This window comes from Manacus candei, unplaced genomic scaffold (genome assembly GCF_025592945.1).
Source record: "Manacus candei isolate 608988 ecotype Guabito, Panama unplaced genomic scaffold, ASM2559294v1 h1tg000091l, whole genome shotgun sequence".
NCBI classification, from domain to species: domain Eukaryota; kingdom Metazoa; phylum Chordata; class Aves; order Passeriformes; family Pipridae; genus Manacus; species Manacus candei.
Genome location: NW_026138139.1, coordinates 104739 through 122167, shown reverse-complemented (window position 1 = coordinate 122167; position 17429 = coordinate 104739).

The following is a 17429-nucleotide window of genomic DNA, read 5'->3' as shown; positions in this document are numbered from 1 at the left end:
CATTTTTCCCCTCTAAGGACAATCTTCCTGGGAGAGAGCAATCTCCCAAAGGATAATATGATTTCAAGGCAAGAATAAAGCTGCCAGGGAAGTCAGTACAGGATTGTAGAGCAGTGTTGTTCCTCAAATTATTAGAACAAAAAAATAAATCCTTGAATATTTCATTAATTGCTTGGGGAGAGCTCCTAAGAGGTGGCATTTACAGGGTTTTCCTCTGCAGGGTGAGCAGCTGGCACTGCCTGTTTGCAGGGTAAAGTTGTGCCAAGGGAAACCCATTATCCTGGGGAGAAGGCAGTGGGAAACCCTGCTGAAATATGGGTTGAGGAGCTTTGGGAGTCCGGGCTGAGGAGGAAAAAGGGCTGCTCATGGGGAGCCTGCTCTGGGGGGAAGTGTTGTGGGGTGGGGAGAGGGCACCATGAGCACGATGGTTTTCCATTTCCCTACCAGGTTCGATGATTATCCCAAGAAAATCCCTCCAAGGTGCCACTGCTTTGGTCGTGGTGCAGCCCCAGCTCTGCTGAGGTGCCTGTGACACCTTTCTTTAAAAAGCAAAGCAAGCAAACAAACACAGGAGTGGTTCAGCACAGGGGCTGTTGCCAGTGGCTTCCTGGTTGAACTGGGAGCAGAATATGAGATGTTTTTTCTCTCTCTCCTCTCTTTTCCTTCCTCTACACACACACACACACACACTGCTGCCAAAGGCACTGGTCTGGGCTTCCTTGCACCACTGGCTTTCCCCACAGGGTGCACCTGGAGGAGGCAGAGGATTGTGTCTGCCCAGGTCATTGCAGCTCAGGGGCTTCGGGAGTGAAGTGAGTTTTTTTCTTCATGAACCATCTCAAATAGCCAGCACCTCTCTGGATGTGTTTTTTAAACACCTCAACAGCCTGCTGATGCATCTGCTAATGTGTTCTCAAATGCCCTTTGCAAGGCTGGTTGTCTCCCTGCTGATGAGTTACAGCTCCTGTGAGGAGAACGGCCCTGGAGATTTGTGGTCCTGTGGGAAACAGGTGTTTCTGTTGGAATAGGCCCTTTTTTTGTTGTTGCATTTGCATTTCATCCCTGAATACAAAGCACAGCCTTCTGCAGAGCAGCTGCCAGAGCCATGTGAGCTCAGGCACCTGGAATATCCCACCTGTGACCCTGCTCCTGCTGGAATTTTCCCACTGCCTTAGCAGAGGGAGGTGGCTCCTCTCCAGAGGAAACTGGGATTCCTGCACAGTTGTTCTGACACAACCCTGTGTGTCTGGGAAAAAGGCAGCAAGTGCAGGCTGTGTGATTGGAGCAAGCATTTCTTGTACTCCTCTTGCTTTTCTTCCACCAGGATCTCTATCCAATGGTGGAGGAATTCTTCTGCTTGGCATTCCTCTCTCTTCCCTGAATGCCAAAGGAGAGCACTGGCACTGAGCTCAGAAAGGGAAGCCTTCCTAGAAAGGGAAGGCCTGGGAAGAGTGGGATGGGAAGTGCAGATTATACCCAAAAAAGGATGAGGAAAGGGCCTCTCTGGCCATCAGGTTGCAGAGGAACTGCTTGATGAGCAGCTCTGACTCAGCTGGAGCCCTGCAGGAGTTCCTGCAGGAGTTCCTGCAGGAGTCAGCCATCCAACCCTTCCTCCGTGGCTGGGACACAAACCCACACTTCCCGTAGCAACACTGGGGGAAACCCCCTGGTCACCACAGTAAACAGTGATTTGGGAAGTGTCTTGAATGAGACTGTGCTGTCACAACAAAAGCTGCTGTTTACTATGATACCTCACATGAAACCCCCCTCCTGGTCACTGGAGAGAGCCAGGAACTTCCAGAGGGTGATCCCCTGCTTGTGGCAGGAGGTTGGAACTAGGTGGTCTTTAAAGTCCCTTCCAGCCCAGGCCATTCTATGATTCTGTGATTCTGAATTCCTAGCAGTAAGGAAACCATGAGATTGGTTGTGCTGAAACCTAAAACAGCTTACCCAGGCCTTGTGGGAGAGATTTAATTCTTTACTCTTGTATGTGTGGGATGAATTTGATTTACTATTGAGCAGACCATGGACAGGTGGAAAACAGCACATGATCTACTGTCATATCCAAGTAAAAATACAAATTAACTGTTCTTCATTTACCAGGGGAGGTCAAAATACATCTCTGGATGTATTTCTGTTGCTCAAGAGTTAAAAAACAAATCAAAACACCAAAGAAAAAGATAGTGGGAGAGGATTCAGGTTCTCTGTTGCTTTTTCCTTTGATGCTGTGCCCATTGTGGTCTCCAGTCCACCTCACTCTTCCTTACTTTCAAGTTGTAAAGCAATCACATCTTGCCTTGCTGTTTGCTTGTGTGGCAAAAGCTTCCTTTCTTTTTTAAATGTGCACTTCCCGAGCATCCTTGACTCCTGGAGTGAGTAGGAGCTTTGTAAATGGAAGCACAATATGATTCAGCTCTCAGAGGTGTGGAAATATCATCCCCAGACACTCAGAGGAATATGTTTCATGTTGTTTTTTTCCTGTATGTGCCCAAGTCACATTTAGTTGACAGCTGATGTTTCTAGCAGGATAATGAGTGTACTTCTCAGGAATCATACACAGAGGATTTCTTAAGGGTTTTCTTCAGTCCCTTCCTATTTTTAGAGGTGCAGTGAATTCACAGTACTTCTCTCTCCATCACAGCAAGGCAGCAGGTGCTCAGTTAAACTAAATAATTGTCAAATGTTGTGTTCCTCTTTTTAACAGGCCAAGAAACATTTTTCTAGGGTTTATATGGAAGGAAAAAAGAAGAAAATTATTTGAACGTAATAGAAGCTTGCTTTGAATGGAGGTCAAATGCTAATGGATTCAATAGAAGAAATGCCATGTTTTCATGGAATTGTGGGAAGATTTGTCTTGGAAGGGACATCTAGAGGCCCCTGTTCCTGTTCCTGCATCCCAGTGTAGATAATGCAAATCCAGATGGCTCAAGTGCCTGTGTGGGGCAGTTTTGCAGTTTGGAGCCTGCTGGAGGTTGCAGAAGAGATTGTTACAACTATCCAAAATTAATCCAGGATGGAACACCAGGTTGTCCCTGGATGGGTGCTTGGCATGATGCAGAGCCTCCAGGCCCAAGGAATAGTCTGCCACAGGCAGCTGAACCTTTTCATGACCTCGTTAATCTCTTTTAAAGCAAGGATTTCAAGAACTCTTTCACTGATGACCCTGAGCTTTCTCGTGGCTTTGACTGGGTGGAGTCATCATGATTTGCCTTCAGCCCTAAGCTCCAGTGCTCTCATCAAACCCTTAAAATGCTGAGGAATGTGGATTTTTATACTCCATGGACAAGTTTTCAAGCAGGATTTCACATCCTCATTGCTTGGACACTGCCAACATTCTCAGGCAGAGCAACAGCCTGACAGAAACTGCTGTAATAAACTGTCCCACTCAGAGAAACATGAACAACATTTATGTGTTGGTAGAACTCGGGACAAAATCGATGTGTGGGTTTGTGTTTAAAAAAAACAACAGGGGAGGAAGAACACGACACTGAGAAAGAACAAACTGTTGATTAAACCTTTTTGTGTTGCAGTGGCTTCAATGAACCCATGTACCAGTAGTAACTTTAACTGATCTTGTGTTCCAGAGTCTGTTAGGACTTGTGATTTTCGTTGATTTCTCGTCACCTTTTTGCTTTCTGAGACTGATTTTGTGAAAGCATCTTGCACTGATCACCTCAAAAATCACAACTATATAGAAAAATAAACCTTATCCATCACTTTTCTCGGAGAATTGATGAAGTTACAGTCTGTTTTTATCCTGGGTCAGTCTCCAACAGCAGAATAGTAAAACTATTAAATTTTGTAAAGGTTACTGTGTCTTAAGATTTGTCAGCCAAAGGGCTCTTTATTCTTCTCCCCTCTTTTTCTACTCATCATATTTTTATTAGGTTCTTCCCTTTCCTTCCTGGTCTCATTCTCCTGGTTTGTGGGCCCAGTGATCTGTAGAAAGCAATGCTCCCTTCAGGGGAACAACATTGTCTTCCTGACTATGAAGTGAAGCAGTTGATCTTCTAACAAATCTGTGATAGACAAGAGCCCAAATGACTGTAAGTATAATTACTAATTAAGTTTGACCTTTAATTTCCAGTCATACATCCTTTTCCCCATCAGTTCCTAGCTCTGTCCATCTAGGGTTTTTTTAAGCAAAACACTCAGTGCTGGTCTCTCTTGGCAAAAGGGAAATCCTCCTCTGTGAAGTCTGAGTGGAGCAAACACAACTTACCCTTTCTGTTGTGTTGAAAAGGGCTTGGTGAGAAATTTTTTGTGCAGGTATCACTTAAAAACCTAAGGGAAAAATATCACTCTTAGCATATTTTATGAGGATCATCAAATGTGTGGCTGAGCTGGCGGATCCATTCAGAAACTTTTTGAAGTTTTGAGTGTTCAAATGTGTCAGGTTGTGTCCTGTTGACTCACACCATGCACAGAAAATGACAGCACCAGGTAAAACGCTGAGTAGGTCCTTGCATTCAGTGGGTTATAACAGGGTGATGTAATGATTTACCCCAAGGATCTGGGGACAGAGCCAGGAAGGAGGCAGCTCCTGTGGTGTTGTGGTTGCCAGAGCAGATATTTAAGACAAAGCTTGTGGTTTGGTCAAAGTGTGTGTGTGGAGGGGGAAGAAACAACATGTTCCTCAGTATTCCCTGAAGGGCTTAAAGGAGCAGCTGAACTGGGAGAAGGGATGGCTCATCCTCAGGATGGGAGCAGAAAGTCACTGTGTGAGACTCAGACCCAAACTCACCAGAGGGAAGAAGGAAAGCTCTGATCAAAGCTGTGGTGAGTTATGAAGAAATAGTGGCTGGAAATAAAGTTAACTGTAAGTTGAGCAAGTGCTCGAAGAGGCAAATCACTGAAATAAAGTATCTTGTACATTTGGAGGAGTAATAATGGCCCTGGCACAGTCCCACCTTGCCCAGGGGTGGCAGCTGAAACCATTCATCTCAAATGATCTAAAGAGACCAAGCCTGCAGTAAGTAGAGGAGAAGAGAGCAAACCACGAGCGTGAGTGTTCCTTAGGAAATGCTCCTCTTTCATCTGAGTAATCACTTTGTTGGCTTTTCAGTGGTCCCTTTCAAATCTAAATCTCATCTTCTGAAAAAGCTTGACTTCATCTCTAACATTTCTGGATACTTAATGTCATGACTGGCTGGCAGTGAGAAATCTTTCCAAGGCTATCTGTGTATCAGCTAATTTTGCAGTGACCTTGGGGAAGGAAAAGTCAGGCCTTTCAGTTCTATCCATCTGTTCTGTCCAGGCCATCTTTTTTAGATCAAACTGACAAGGTCTCTCAAGACAAAAACTGGAAAGGCCAGAAAAGATTAGTATTGGAAACCTAAAAGGGGTTGATGAAGCAAGGCTGGTATTGGTAGTCCCAGCTGGCTTTGACAGGGAGTCCACATAAAGATCCTTGTCTCTACAACACCCAGTGGAGGACCTGAGCCAAGCCTGCTTATAAACCATAACCTCTAGGATCACACATTTCAAATGAGGGAGAGGGAGGAAGTAAACTGATTATTTGCTGTCCCACCTGGCACGCTTGAGGCATCAAAGTCTTCCAGATGGTGGAGACAAATGTGAACAACTGCTGTCAAACCATGGAGATGACACGGTGCTGTGCTGATTTTTCTGAGGACTTAATGATAATTAAGTTTTCAAAATGGTGTGTGGATCAGAGTTTATTTCACCTTGGGACTCTAAGCTTAACAGTTATTGTGTTTCTTGATGTTAACAATGGGATTACCAAAATCACCCAGATTTGTGACTGAAATGCTGATTTGCCATAGTGGCTGCCTTTTTCCACAAGGGACTTGGGTTCCTTGGTTGAATTAGGTCTCAAGGAGCAATGAGGGCAATGAAGATGGTGAAGGGCCTTGAAGGGAAGCTGTATGAAGAGGCTGAGGACACTTGGTGTGTTCAGCTGGAGAAGAGGAGACTGAGGGGAGACCTCACTGCAGTTACAACTTCCTCAGGAGAGGAAGAGGAGAGGCAGTGACAGGACCCAAGGGAATGGCCTGAAGTTGTGTCAGAGGAGGTTTAGGCTGGATCTCAGGAAAAGGTTCTTCCCCCAGAGGGTGGTTGGGCACTGAACAGGCTCTCCAAGACAGTGATCACAGTGCCAAGGCTGACAGAGCTCAAGGAGCATTTGGATGATACTCTTTGCTCTGACCTGCCACACAACACACACTCTTAAAGTCCACCTGACTAAGGTCTGGGGACTGTAAATATTGTCCCCAAATACAATCTTGTTTCTCTGCTCCTTCCTGCCTGACTGTTTGAGCAACCTGCCACTGTTTGTCAGCAGCCGCTGCGGAAAAGAAGGCGACGTACCACCAAGGTAAAGGAGATCTTTCTTTATTAAACCTTTTAGCTCTCAGCCCAGCTGTCCCCTGGGTGCTGACACAAGAGGAGGGCATGGACAAAGAGCTGAAATCAGGCCAGAGCCATGGCAGGGGGATCAGGTGACCACCCCATCATTACTTGCTGCATCGGAGGCATCGGCTGCTGTCGAAGCGCTGAACTCCGTGAGAATGCAATAGTAGGCACTGTATGCTAACTTAAAACCTAATGTGTTATTCCTGGCTTTTATACACCTGGTTACCCTTGGATAAAGCTACATGATATTTATTACAGCAGGGCAAGACTGCTTTGTAATCTGAATATGCTGCATTCACACCAGCGACTCGAACAAAGTGTTTCTTCATTTCCCTGGCCCGTTAATGGTTTTCTCATAAGAAACCATGAAGTCAGTTTTGTTGTGTTTGTCAGCTGGGTTTTGACTGCGTGTACTTTGTTCCACAAAGGGGTTATTCAAAACCTCCCCTTCAGTCTTAATTAATTGCAGACCCGGTGGAAGGCGAGCCCAGTGGGGCTGGAGAGGTTCCCGTCTGGTTTCCATTTCCCCGCGTGTGGAATCGCGGCTGGCTCCCGGCGTGAGGGACGATGCTGGGATTGACAGGCACTCCTTGTTCATTGGCCAGCCCCCAGCCTGCACCCGGGGTGCTCATCAGGCAGCCTTGTGCTGGTAAAAGAGGGTGAAGACCCCCAACAACCCCACCAGCTCCAGCGCTCTCCCCTTTGGATAAAGGCCCGCGCGGCTCTTTCGGAGACAAACTCCCCATTCACAGCACTTAAATCTTGTGCCATTTAGCTGTGCTTGCTTTCAGCTCCCAGTCTGCTCCAGGATTTCCTCTCTGCCAAGGTCTGCTACCAGGGAAGCACTCAAAGTGAGGGGTTTCACTGCGGTCCCAGCACCTTCAAGATGCCACCGTGTGTTTTGCTGCAGCTGTGAAAGTCAGACTGTGAGACAGCAACACTCCCTGTGAAAAAAATCCCTGTCCTTAACAAATGTACGTAGTGTCTGAGTACCCTGGCTGGCCTAAGCTCTTCAGAGCCTCCACCTATCCTTTTAATTTATGCATTTCATCTGCCTGCTGCAAATATAACCAAAGCCCAGAGAACACTTCTTTGCCCCAGGAGAATACTTTCTATTGAGCTTGGCTGTGCTGAGCTCTCTTTTGCAAATGAGTTATGAAGAGCAGACTCATAAAAGCAGGAGGCTCCTCCAAAGGTTGCACAACAGCACGTCAGGATGAAAGGTGGACCCTCCCAAAAAACTCATCTCATTGCAAAGCATCAGGATTTTAAAAGTGTTGCAGAAATGACCCATTCCAAAGAAGATTTACGTGGAAATATCATCTCCCTCAGGTACAAAGTGGGTCTCTCAATGAAGTCTGAGGCTGTATCTGCCTGCTGGGTTGACCCTGTGGGGAGAACAAGGTGCAGGGAGCCACCCACTGCAAAACAAGGTGAGAAATCCAGCTGCCACCACACACAGCCCCTCATGGTTACACAATCCTTGTGCTGTGTTGAGTTGCAGGGTAAGAAACAAGGGAAAATGTGCTTTCTACTCCCAGCGACTTTCAGCAGGGTGAGTCAAAAATCAGACATAAAAAATGCCCCAGGAAATGCTGAGGATGGTCCCAGCACAGCACAGAACAACAATTTGGCATTTGGCATTTTAGTGCCTCCTGCACAGACAGACAGGAGGATTTCTGAGCATTGCAGGAAAAGTGGATGCTGCAGAAGTAGAAATTATCCCAGCAGGTGAATGGGCAGCAGAGACAGAGCACAGAACTGAGGCAGGATTTACTGACTGATGAATTCAATAATGATGTTGGGCTAGGACGTACCAGGTCAAAGAGCCACAGGATGGATCAGGCTGGAAGGGCCCACAGTGGGTGTTCTGGTCCCACCTCCCTGCTCCAACAGGGCCATCCCAGAGCACATGGTACAGGATTGTGTCCAGAGGGTTCTGGAATATCCCCAGTGAGGGAGACTCCTCACCCTCTCTGGTCTCTGTTCAATGCTGGGTCACTGCCCAGCAAAGAAGTTCTTCCTCATGTCCAGGTGGAACTTCCTGGGCATCAGTTCCTGCCCGTTCCTCTTGTGCCATTGCTGGGCCCCCCCGAGCAGAGCCTGGTCCATCCTCTGCCCCCTCCCTGCAGCCCCTACAGACCTGGGGGAGGTCCCCTCTCAGTGTCTGCTCTGGAGGCTGAACAGCCCCAGCTCCCTCAGCCTTTCCTGCTCCCAGAGATGCTCCATCCCTTTGGCATCTTCATAGTCCTTATTCCATCACCCTCCTCTGAAAAGTGATTTCAGACACTTTCAAGGATGGAACGAGAAATCCCATAGTCAAATTAAGTGAAATGGGGTGAAGGTGTTTAGGAAGAACTGTGTAGGCAGAGGGCTCTGGCACCAAGGGTTGTCCAGTTGCCCCCAGCCAGTGGAAGCTGGGCCGTGTCACACTGCAAAGGACCCAAGGAGATCAGCTCACCACGTGGGAACACAGGCAGGAGATTATTCCTGCCATGTGGCTGGTTCCTGAGGGAAGCTGAGAGGCTGTTTGGAGAGCTGTGCCTACGCTCTCCTGCTGTGCATGAAAGGAACAGAGCAAGAAGAGCTAAGGAAAGGATGTTCAGCTACACATCAAGCTGAGTATAAAAGTGATGCTGCCAAGAAAACTGTGTGAAAAGGCATTTCTGTGACCAGGACCTGCATGACAGGTCGAGCTGCTTGGGCTTGGTCTTTGGCACTCAAAGCTGTTTGGGTCTTTATTCACATCTCTCCTTGGCATCCCAACTGCTCTAAGTGAAATTTCAGCATTGTCATTGATGGAAAAGCTCTTTGTATCAAGGTCTGGGTTCTAATAATAGTCCCTGCTCTTTGCTGGTGTTGGACTGTGTGGTTCTGAAAGGAATGGCTCTCTGGCAGGTTGGTTGTTTCACAGCCTGTAGCTCTTTTTTCTCCTCCTTTTGCTCTGTGAAATTACAACAGGGATTGTGTCTTACTTCAGCAGTTCAGAGCTCTTGGTCTGCTTCTTGTATCTCAGGGATAATTCCTCTTGTTCCCTAGGCTGTGCTGCTGAAGGAATTTGCATCCCATCATGCTGATGCTTCAGGAAAACTGCTCCCTGATGTGTTGGCTTTTGAGGTGGAAGGGCTTTCTGAGAGAAATGGACTCTCCAGGTGTTGTTTATTTAAATTACCACGCAGCTATAATTAATTATTAAGCAACCTATTGCACAATCACCTATTATCACAATCTGGTGAAAAATAAAGTCTTTTAACCAAAGTTCTTCTAAGAAATACAGTCCCTTAGTACAAAAGGAGAGTGAACTCCTAGGAAATCACGGCACAAGCAAGATGTAGCAAAAAAATGGGAAAAACCAAGCAGGAAAAATGACAGTCTACAACCTTTTATACATACTGCAGAAAAATATTGAATATCCACATGGAACTACTAAATCCAGAGGGGGGAAAAGAAAAAACCTTTGGTCTGGTCCTGTTTTCCAAAGCACCCACCAACAAAGTTCAGGCACGTGACTCCACACAGAGATTTTGGGAGCTGAGGGGTTTGGGGATCATTTAGACATAAAAATTCTGTCTTAGTCAGTCCTCTGGGTGCAGGCAGCACACTCAGGCAAAAATGTTTGCCGTTATATATTGCAAACCTGGTGACCAACACAAAATACACAGAAGCAAAACTTCAGCGTGTTTGGAAGGTCGATTCTACATTGAGGCTTTTGTTGTCATAAAAATGTTGTAACAACAGCAGCAACAAAGTCACAGCAGTTGAAGCTGACCACAGTCATTAGGCAAAAGTTTTATGTGATCATTTATTTAAAAAAAAAAAAAATCCCCTGTCTCACAGTCACAGCATCAGGTTTTGGGATGTGCTCGTGAAAGGACTGTGGCAGGTGAGTTGTAAGTCAGCAGAGCTCAAGGGTTTGATGTGAGAAACATGAAAAAAAAAAGAAGAAGAAAAGGTGGAATGATGCTTTTTAGTCACATGAAGTACGCCGTCACTGTTGCAAGGCTTAGGAGCGATAAATAGAAACAGCTCCTAGTTCTTTTTGGGGTTTTTTTTAAGGAGCTTATTCAATTTGTTATTTGGTGTATTTTGTAGTTAATCAGAAAGGCACAGATGTGAGGGGTCTCTGTCCACCTCTCACTCAGCTGAGGTGGAGTAGTTGGGGCATAATAACAAAATTTCTCTTCCCATCAGGTTTTCTCCTCGTTGGTAACAGCCTTGAACATTTGTTGATGCACAGCTACAGAAGAAGAAATGTTTTCTACCTGAGAGGTATTTAGTCAGACTTGGGGCACTGCTCTAATCAGAGCTGTTAGATCTGTGTTTGCAGAGAAAGGGAGAAGTGCTGCAGCTTGTAAATTCTTTTTAAAATCAGGTGAAGTGTCTCCCAAGTGGGGTGAAAAAGCAGATTCAGCCTCAAAGACATTGCCTGAGGAGGAGAAAAATAACTCCAGAATGCACCTGAAAATGTTTTAAAGGAGATGTTGAAATGATAATATTTCAAAATGTACATAAAGTCTGTGTCTTGTTAACTTCCACTTGTTATGGGCTCAGCTTTCACTACAAACCACAGCACCCAGCACAGAGCTCTGAGGAACTCTTACAAAAAAAAGGCAGAGGGTAGTGGACTTTAGTTTCAAGGAAGAAAAAAGTCCAACCAGAAAATAGTCACATGTAAATAGGACACCTAAGGATACCAAAAGAAATGAAAAAACTTCTGTAATCAGTGTTGTAAACCATTTGCTCAGGGTAGTAAGAGAGAGGACAGAATTGTGTTTCAGACCACAGAGTCACTGATGGAGTGGCTCCATCACAAAATGATGGAGTTGAAGTGATGAAGAAACAAGCCCCATGTGTCTGCCCCAGTGATCAGTTCAGGATCTGCCCTTCTCTAAAGCCTGAGAAGTGTCAGCACAAGCTGAACCTGAAGCCTGAGTGATGTTTTTTCTTGCCAACCTGTGTTAACATCTCCTTCTGTCAGACAGATTTAGTCGTGTTTCCAGGAACAGAGTGAGCACTGAAAGCCTGGGGGAGATTTCTGTACTAATCTACCCTTGAATTGGAACTGTTCTGTGGAATGGCAAGAAAGAAAAAGAAAAAAAAAAAAGAAGAAAAAAAAAGAAAAAGAAGAAGGAGAAGGAGAAGGAGAAGGAGAAGGAGAAGGAGAAGGAGAAGGAGAAGGAGAAGGAGAAGGAGAAGGAGAAGGAGAAGGAGAAGGAGAAGGAGAAGGAGAAGGAGAAGGAGAAGGAGAAGGAGAAGGAGAAGGAGAAGGAGAAGGAGAAGGAGAAGGAGAAGGAGAAGGAGAAGGGAAGGGGATGCCCAGTGACTCCCTCAGGGCGGGGAGTTCCACAAAGGGTGTTTGGACAGGAACACCCTCCTATCCTGCAGGTCTCTTAACACCCAGCTCATAGCCTGAGGGGTCAGGGCTGCTCTGGGCAGAGGGTGTAAATGGTCTATTGATAACAGTTTCTGGGCAATGGCATGGAAGGCTCTAGAACACACAGTTTTGGGTTACACCCATGCAGTGATGAGCTGGTCCCAGCTGTTCTAACCAGGACAGCCCTTAAGGCTGTAGCAATCCCCGCTCCCTCTGTGGCAGCAGCTTCTCCCTCGATCCGTCTTCTCTCGGCTTTTTCTCTCCTCCTGGATCAGAGCACTTCCTGTCTTTTCTGAGCTCGGTTTAATCTCGTGCCTCTCAGCTGCTTGCTGAGATCAGACGCTTTTAAGGCTTTTTTTTGGTAAAAGTGCCCCGAGTTTTAAAACAAACTCATTCCAGACACTACCGAGTCGCCTTGTTACAAGGCTTTTAAAGCTACATCCTAATGTAGGTTGTGCCCCACGCGAAGGGCACCATCTGTGATATATTAATGTAAAATAAAGAGACAGGACTCAATGAAGAGGCAGGACTCGGCAGGTACAGCTGCATAGCCAAATCTTTATTTCATTATAGCTGCCTGAACAATTCAGTGCAGCGCAGCACACATTGCTCATGTGCTGTCCAGGAACCAGAGGACGTGTTTGCCTGACCAATGTCAGCACATGTGCCCCCACAGGCTGCCCAGGAACTGCAACTCCCAGGCTGCACTCCTTGCATCCCAAGGAACACGTCCTTACAGAGGAAGAAGAGGAGGAAGAAGAAGAAGAAGACGACGAAGAAGAAGACCAAAAAGAAGAAGATGAAGAAGAAGAAGACCAAGAAGAAGAAGACCAAGAAGAAGAAGAGGAAGAGGAAGAAAGAGAAGAAGAGGAAGAAGAAGAAGAAGAAGAAAGGAAGAAGAAGGGCGGGGAAAAAAATGGGTTGGCCAGACCCATGGGAAGCCCAGGATCCTGGGGGCTCTTTGCCCATCCTGTGGAAGCCTGAGGTCCATCTGCGGGTGGCAGAGGAGGCAAAGAGTGGGAAGGAAGGAGAGAGAGAGAGAGAGAGAGAAGGAGCTGCTCCTGGAGAGCAACTGGGACGGGCTGAGCTCTGCACCCCTGGGGCAGGGCGGGGTCTGGGATGTCACAAAGGTCTCTGGGCACACCCATGTCCCACCTCACAAAGGGCCCTGGAAGGTGCCCCCGTGTCACAAAGGGCCACCCCCGGCCCCCCATGGACAGCGGGACTGGACCTGGCTCGGGGCATCCTGTGGAGCAAATTGTGCAGCATCTCTGACAGAATCAGGCAGAGGGATCAATCTGGTTTAGAAAAGAAAGAAATCTTGTTTCCACACAAATCCTTTGGGAAGAAGAGATGTTGGATGAGGAAAAAAATCCATCAGCAGTACTTTAGGCAACTAGATATTTCCAAGTTTGCCAGTGTGTGGCAGTGGTCCTTTAGCAATGGCAGTCACACAAGGCTGAACACAGTCAAGTTTCATGCTTTGCTGTGCAAGGTCAGCTTGGAAGAGGACCCAGACAGCCACTCACAGGGCACACAGAGGATTCAAAACAATCTTCCAGACAGCAATTAAATAAAACCATATTAAAACCCAAAAAAATCGCTGCAAGACCTACAGTAGCTTGACCTGAGGTGTGACAGAAACAAATTGCTAATAAAACATGCCGAGGAGGAGCAGTTTAAAGGATGCCTTAAACGCTTTTTACAATAAAATAGTTTTCATGAACAGCTCATGTATCTCCCAGGGTCCCTCAGATGTGCTGCTGCCATGTGATTCTGCCCTCATTAATGGTCTGCAACCCCCCCCTACAACCAATGTTGAATAATTAACAACTCAGTACCTCTCCAGGACAATCACCTTCTTTGAAATACACCCTGAAGTGCACCACGTTTGAGTAAGGGGCGCAGCTGAAAGCCACCAAGGGTTGGGAATCTCAGTGCCTTTTGGAAATTCCCTTGGAAAATCTGCCTTGTTTAGAACTCCAGCTCTCAAGGACTGCAGGAGCACTGCTTTGGCAGCGGCCTGTGAAGCCCAGAGGCAAACACAAGGAAAAGATCCGTTTCAGGGCTAAGTTTGAAGGTGTGATCTTGGAAATGTCCGTGCAGCTTCTGCCTCAGCCCAGAGGCACCTGGTGTGCAGCAACCACAGGGACCAAGGAGAGGGGCAGTGGCACAGGAGCCACTGCTGCTTCTGCTTGCACATGGTCTAGGCATCTCTGTGTTGACCCAGATTTTTCAAATGACAAATGATAAAATCCAGAGGCTGTGGCATGCAAAATGGAGAGACAGCCGAGGTCTGGGAGTAGTTGCTCCTTTGCCTATGTGACTGTCCTGGCCTCTGGGAGATGGTGAAAGGAGGAGAAGTAGTGACATCAAGCTGGTTGAAAAAGTGGCTGGCAATCAAGGTTTGCTGGGGGAGTAAGACAGGGGAGTGAAAAGCTCTTCTTGGAGCAGGGGAGTGATGGGTGAGTGGTCCAGTTGTCCCTTTTCTGCTCTTCCAAGAGGTGACAGTGTTGGATGCCAACCAGTGAATTTGCTGCACTGTAACAATTGGTTTATGTTTTGTTCTCCTTTTTGTCACTACTCTCAAGAACTCAGCGGTATCCCTGCAGGATGGGAGGGAGGGGGGTGTGGCTTCCACGGCAAGAAAGAGCTCCCTGTGTACTCCCAAGAGGTGCTGTCACTGCACGAGGGGGGGTAGGAGGGAAAGGGGAGAGGGAGAAGTGAAAGAATCCCTGGATTCAGAGCCGGATTCACACTCAGCCTGATAATTTGAAGGTGAAGTGGTAGTTAGTGCCATTGAATGGTATTTACAAGCACTTCAGGGCCTATGCAGAGCACTGAGACTGCTCTGCAGAGGCTGTGCTTGCAAATGGTTCCCTTGGCGTTGGGGTGGGATGTGCCTGTAAGAGACTCTGTGCACATTTCCAACGAGGCATTGACAGGTAGCAGGACCTGAACCACCACCTTTTTGGGTTTTTTTTTGGGGGGGATGTAAACACAGTGGAAATCTTTCCTAAGAAGGAAATATCTGAAATGCTTCTGCTGACACCCCTTCCCCCCTCCCTTTCATCTGGTGGGAAGGACAGCACGTACCAGCCAGCTCCTGAGCCCCACATGGCCCCTCTCTTGCTCCCCAGAGAACTGGGAAGCTAAAAGTGAGAAAACCTGTGGCTTGAGCTGAAGACAGTTTAATAGGCAAAGCAAAAGCCACATACACAAGCAAGGCAGAATTCCCCACTTCCCATGGCAGGCAGGTGTTCAGCCAAGCCCAGGAAAGCTGGGATCCATCACGTGTAACAGTGACCTGGGGAGACAAATACCATCACTCCAAACTTCCCCCCTTCCTTCTTCCCTCATCTCCATATGGTGTGGGATATCCCTGTGGTCAGTTGGGGTCAGCTGTCCTGGCTTTGTCCCCTCCCAGCTCTTTGTGCACCACCAGCCCACTCGCCTGTGGGGTGGACTGAGGAGCCAAAAAGCCCCTGATGGTGTTTAATTGCTGCTCAGCAACAACTAAGACACCCCTGGATTATCAACACTAATTCCAGCACAAATCCAAACCACAGCCCCACACCAGCTACTATGGAGAAAGTCAACTCTAACTGAGTCAAAACCAGCCCAGGCAGTGATTCCTTTATCTTTGACACAGCTTTATTGCAGGGATCCTACTCCAGCTGGGAGGAGGACAGTTAGGAAAAGAGCTGGACTTCCAAAACAGGGACGCCTGACCCTGCAACGCCTTGGCACTTCAGAAAAGGGAACATGAAACCACAGTGCTTTAAAAAGCAAGTACTGAGAAGGGCAGTGGTTTGAGAAGAAATGCCTTTGGGTGTCTCTTGGTTTTGAGGAATGACAAGCTGCTTCTCCTGCCAGCTGTAGCAGGAGCTCCCTCAGTTGTTTATCATGAGCTTCACCTCCATGGATCAAGCCCTACTGTTTCTCCCTTGCAGATGGACAGACATGGAGCCTCATGGACCTTCCCTGATGTTGGTTGAGGTATTTGAATAGAAATCACAGTGCTGATGCCACTCACAAGTTGGCCAACTCAAAAGCGAATACAACCCAAGTGCAAGGAAGGCTGGACCTCCAGGGCTGTGTCCAGTTTTGGGTCCTCATGGAAGAGAGACCTGGAGGGGCTGGAGCGTGTGCAGGGAAGGGAACGGAGCTGGGGAAGGGCCTGGAGCAGCAGGAGGGGCTGAGGGAGCTGGGGGGGCTCAGCCTGGAGAAAAGGAGGTTCAGGGGGGACCTTCTGGCTCTGCAACCCCCTGACAGGAGGGGGGAACCGGGGGGAGTCGGGCTCTGCTCCCAGGGAACAAGGGACAGGAGGAGAGGGAATGGCCTCAAGCCATGCCAGGGGAGGCTCAGGTTGGCCAGGAGGAGGAATTTGTTGCTGGAAAGGGTGGTGAGGCCTTGGCAGGGGCTGCCCAGGGAGGTTTGGAGTGCCCAGCCCTGGAGGTGTCCCAGGAAGGCCTGGCCTTGGCACTCAGTGCTCTGGGCTGGGGGACAAGGTGGGCATCGAGCACAGGGTGGACTCGATGATCTGGGAGGGCTTTTCCAACCTCACTGATTCTGTGATTCTGTGAAGGTGCCCCCCAGAGGTGTCACCCTGCCCTGCTCATTGGTGTGGTCAGTGCAGGGACACGTGTGGCAGAGAACTTGAACTCCACGGGAGGTTCCTCACTGTGACATTTCGGGGACGATGGAGCCCGTGTGTGACACAGGCCTCTCCCGAACATAGATGGCGCAGCAGTTTAACGAATATCAAATCCTTAATTCCAAGGCCCTGGCTCTGGAGCTCCACAGGCTGCTCTGCTCCAGCTCGGTGCCTGCACTGGCACAACCACCCCGGGTTTGAAAACGGTGGCAGGCAGCTGGGGAGAAAAATCACCTCTAAACCCACAGCATCTCCAACTCAAACAGTGTGTCTGGCCGTGCCCTGAGACTGCAGGCTCTGCCTGACCACAGGCCTGCTGGTCTGTCCTGCTCCTGCAGATGCAGCAGTGAAATGAGTGTTTAAAATCCAGCAAGAGGCTGCCAGAGCCCTCAAAACCTTCTCATTCCTCACGGCAATTAAGGGATTTTGCCTTCATAATCACCCTGTGATAGGGAAGGCAAGCATTCTCCTTTGGCCAGCTGTAAACAGATCTGCGGGATTAAGTGACTGGAGTAAGGTAACCTGTGGTCGAACTGGAAATTTTGGGATGGGTCTGTGAGCCCTGGCCTGGCTCCCTGCTGTCATCAGCAGACTACCTGCCTGAACCAATAAGCAAATTTGCATCTTCTAAGTGCCTATCACATCACTGAGCTCGGGGATTTGCGTTGCTGTCTCAAGTTCCTGATTTCTATTATTAGGTCTATTATATATTTCTGCATGTTGGATTTGCTGTAGTAAGAGATAATAAAAGATATAAAGAGATAATGTTGTATCCCCAGACTCTATTTCAATGTGACTGTGACAGTAAGGGTATGAAAACTGTGCTTAAACCAGGCTGTTATTTTAATATATCTACTTTCCCAAGCTGTAAAATCCAGAAAAAGGAGCTATAACTGGAGGTGGTTGCAGTGCAGATATACATTGAGTTTCACTGTAAATGAATTGGTAGAAAATTGGGAGGGAACACGGCTGAATGAACAGGGAGATGATACTACTGGGTAATTTAATTTTGATTTCCTTCCG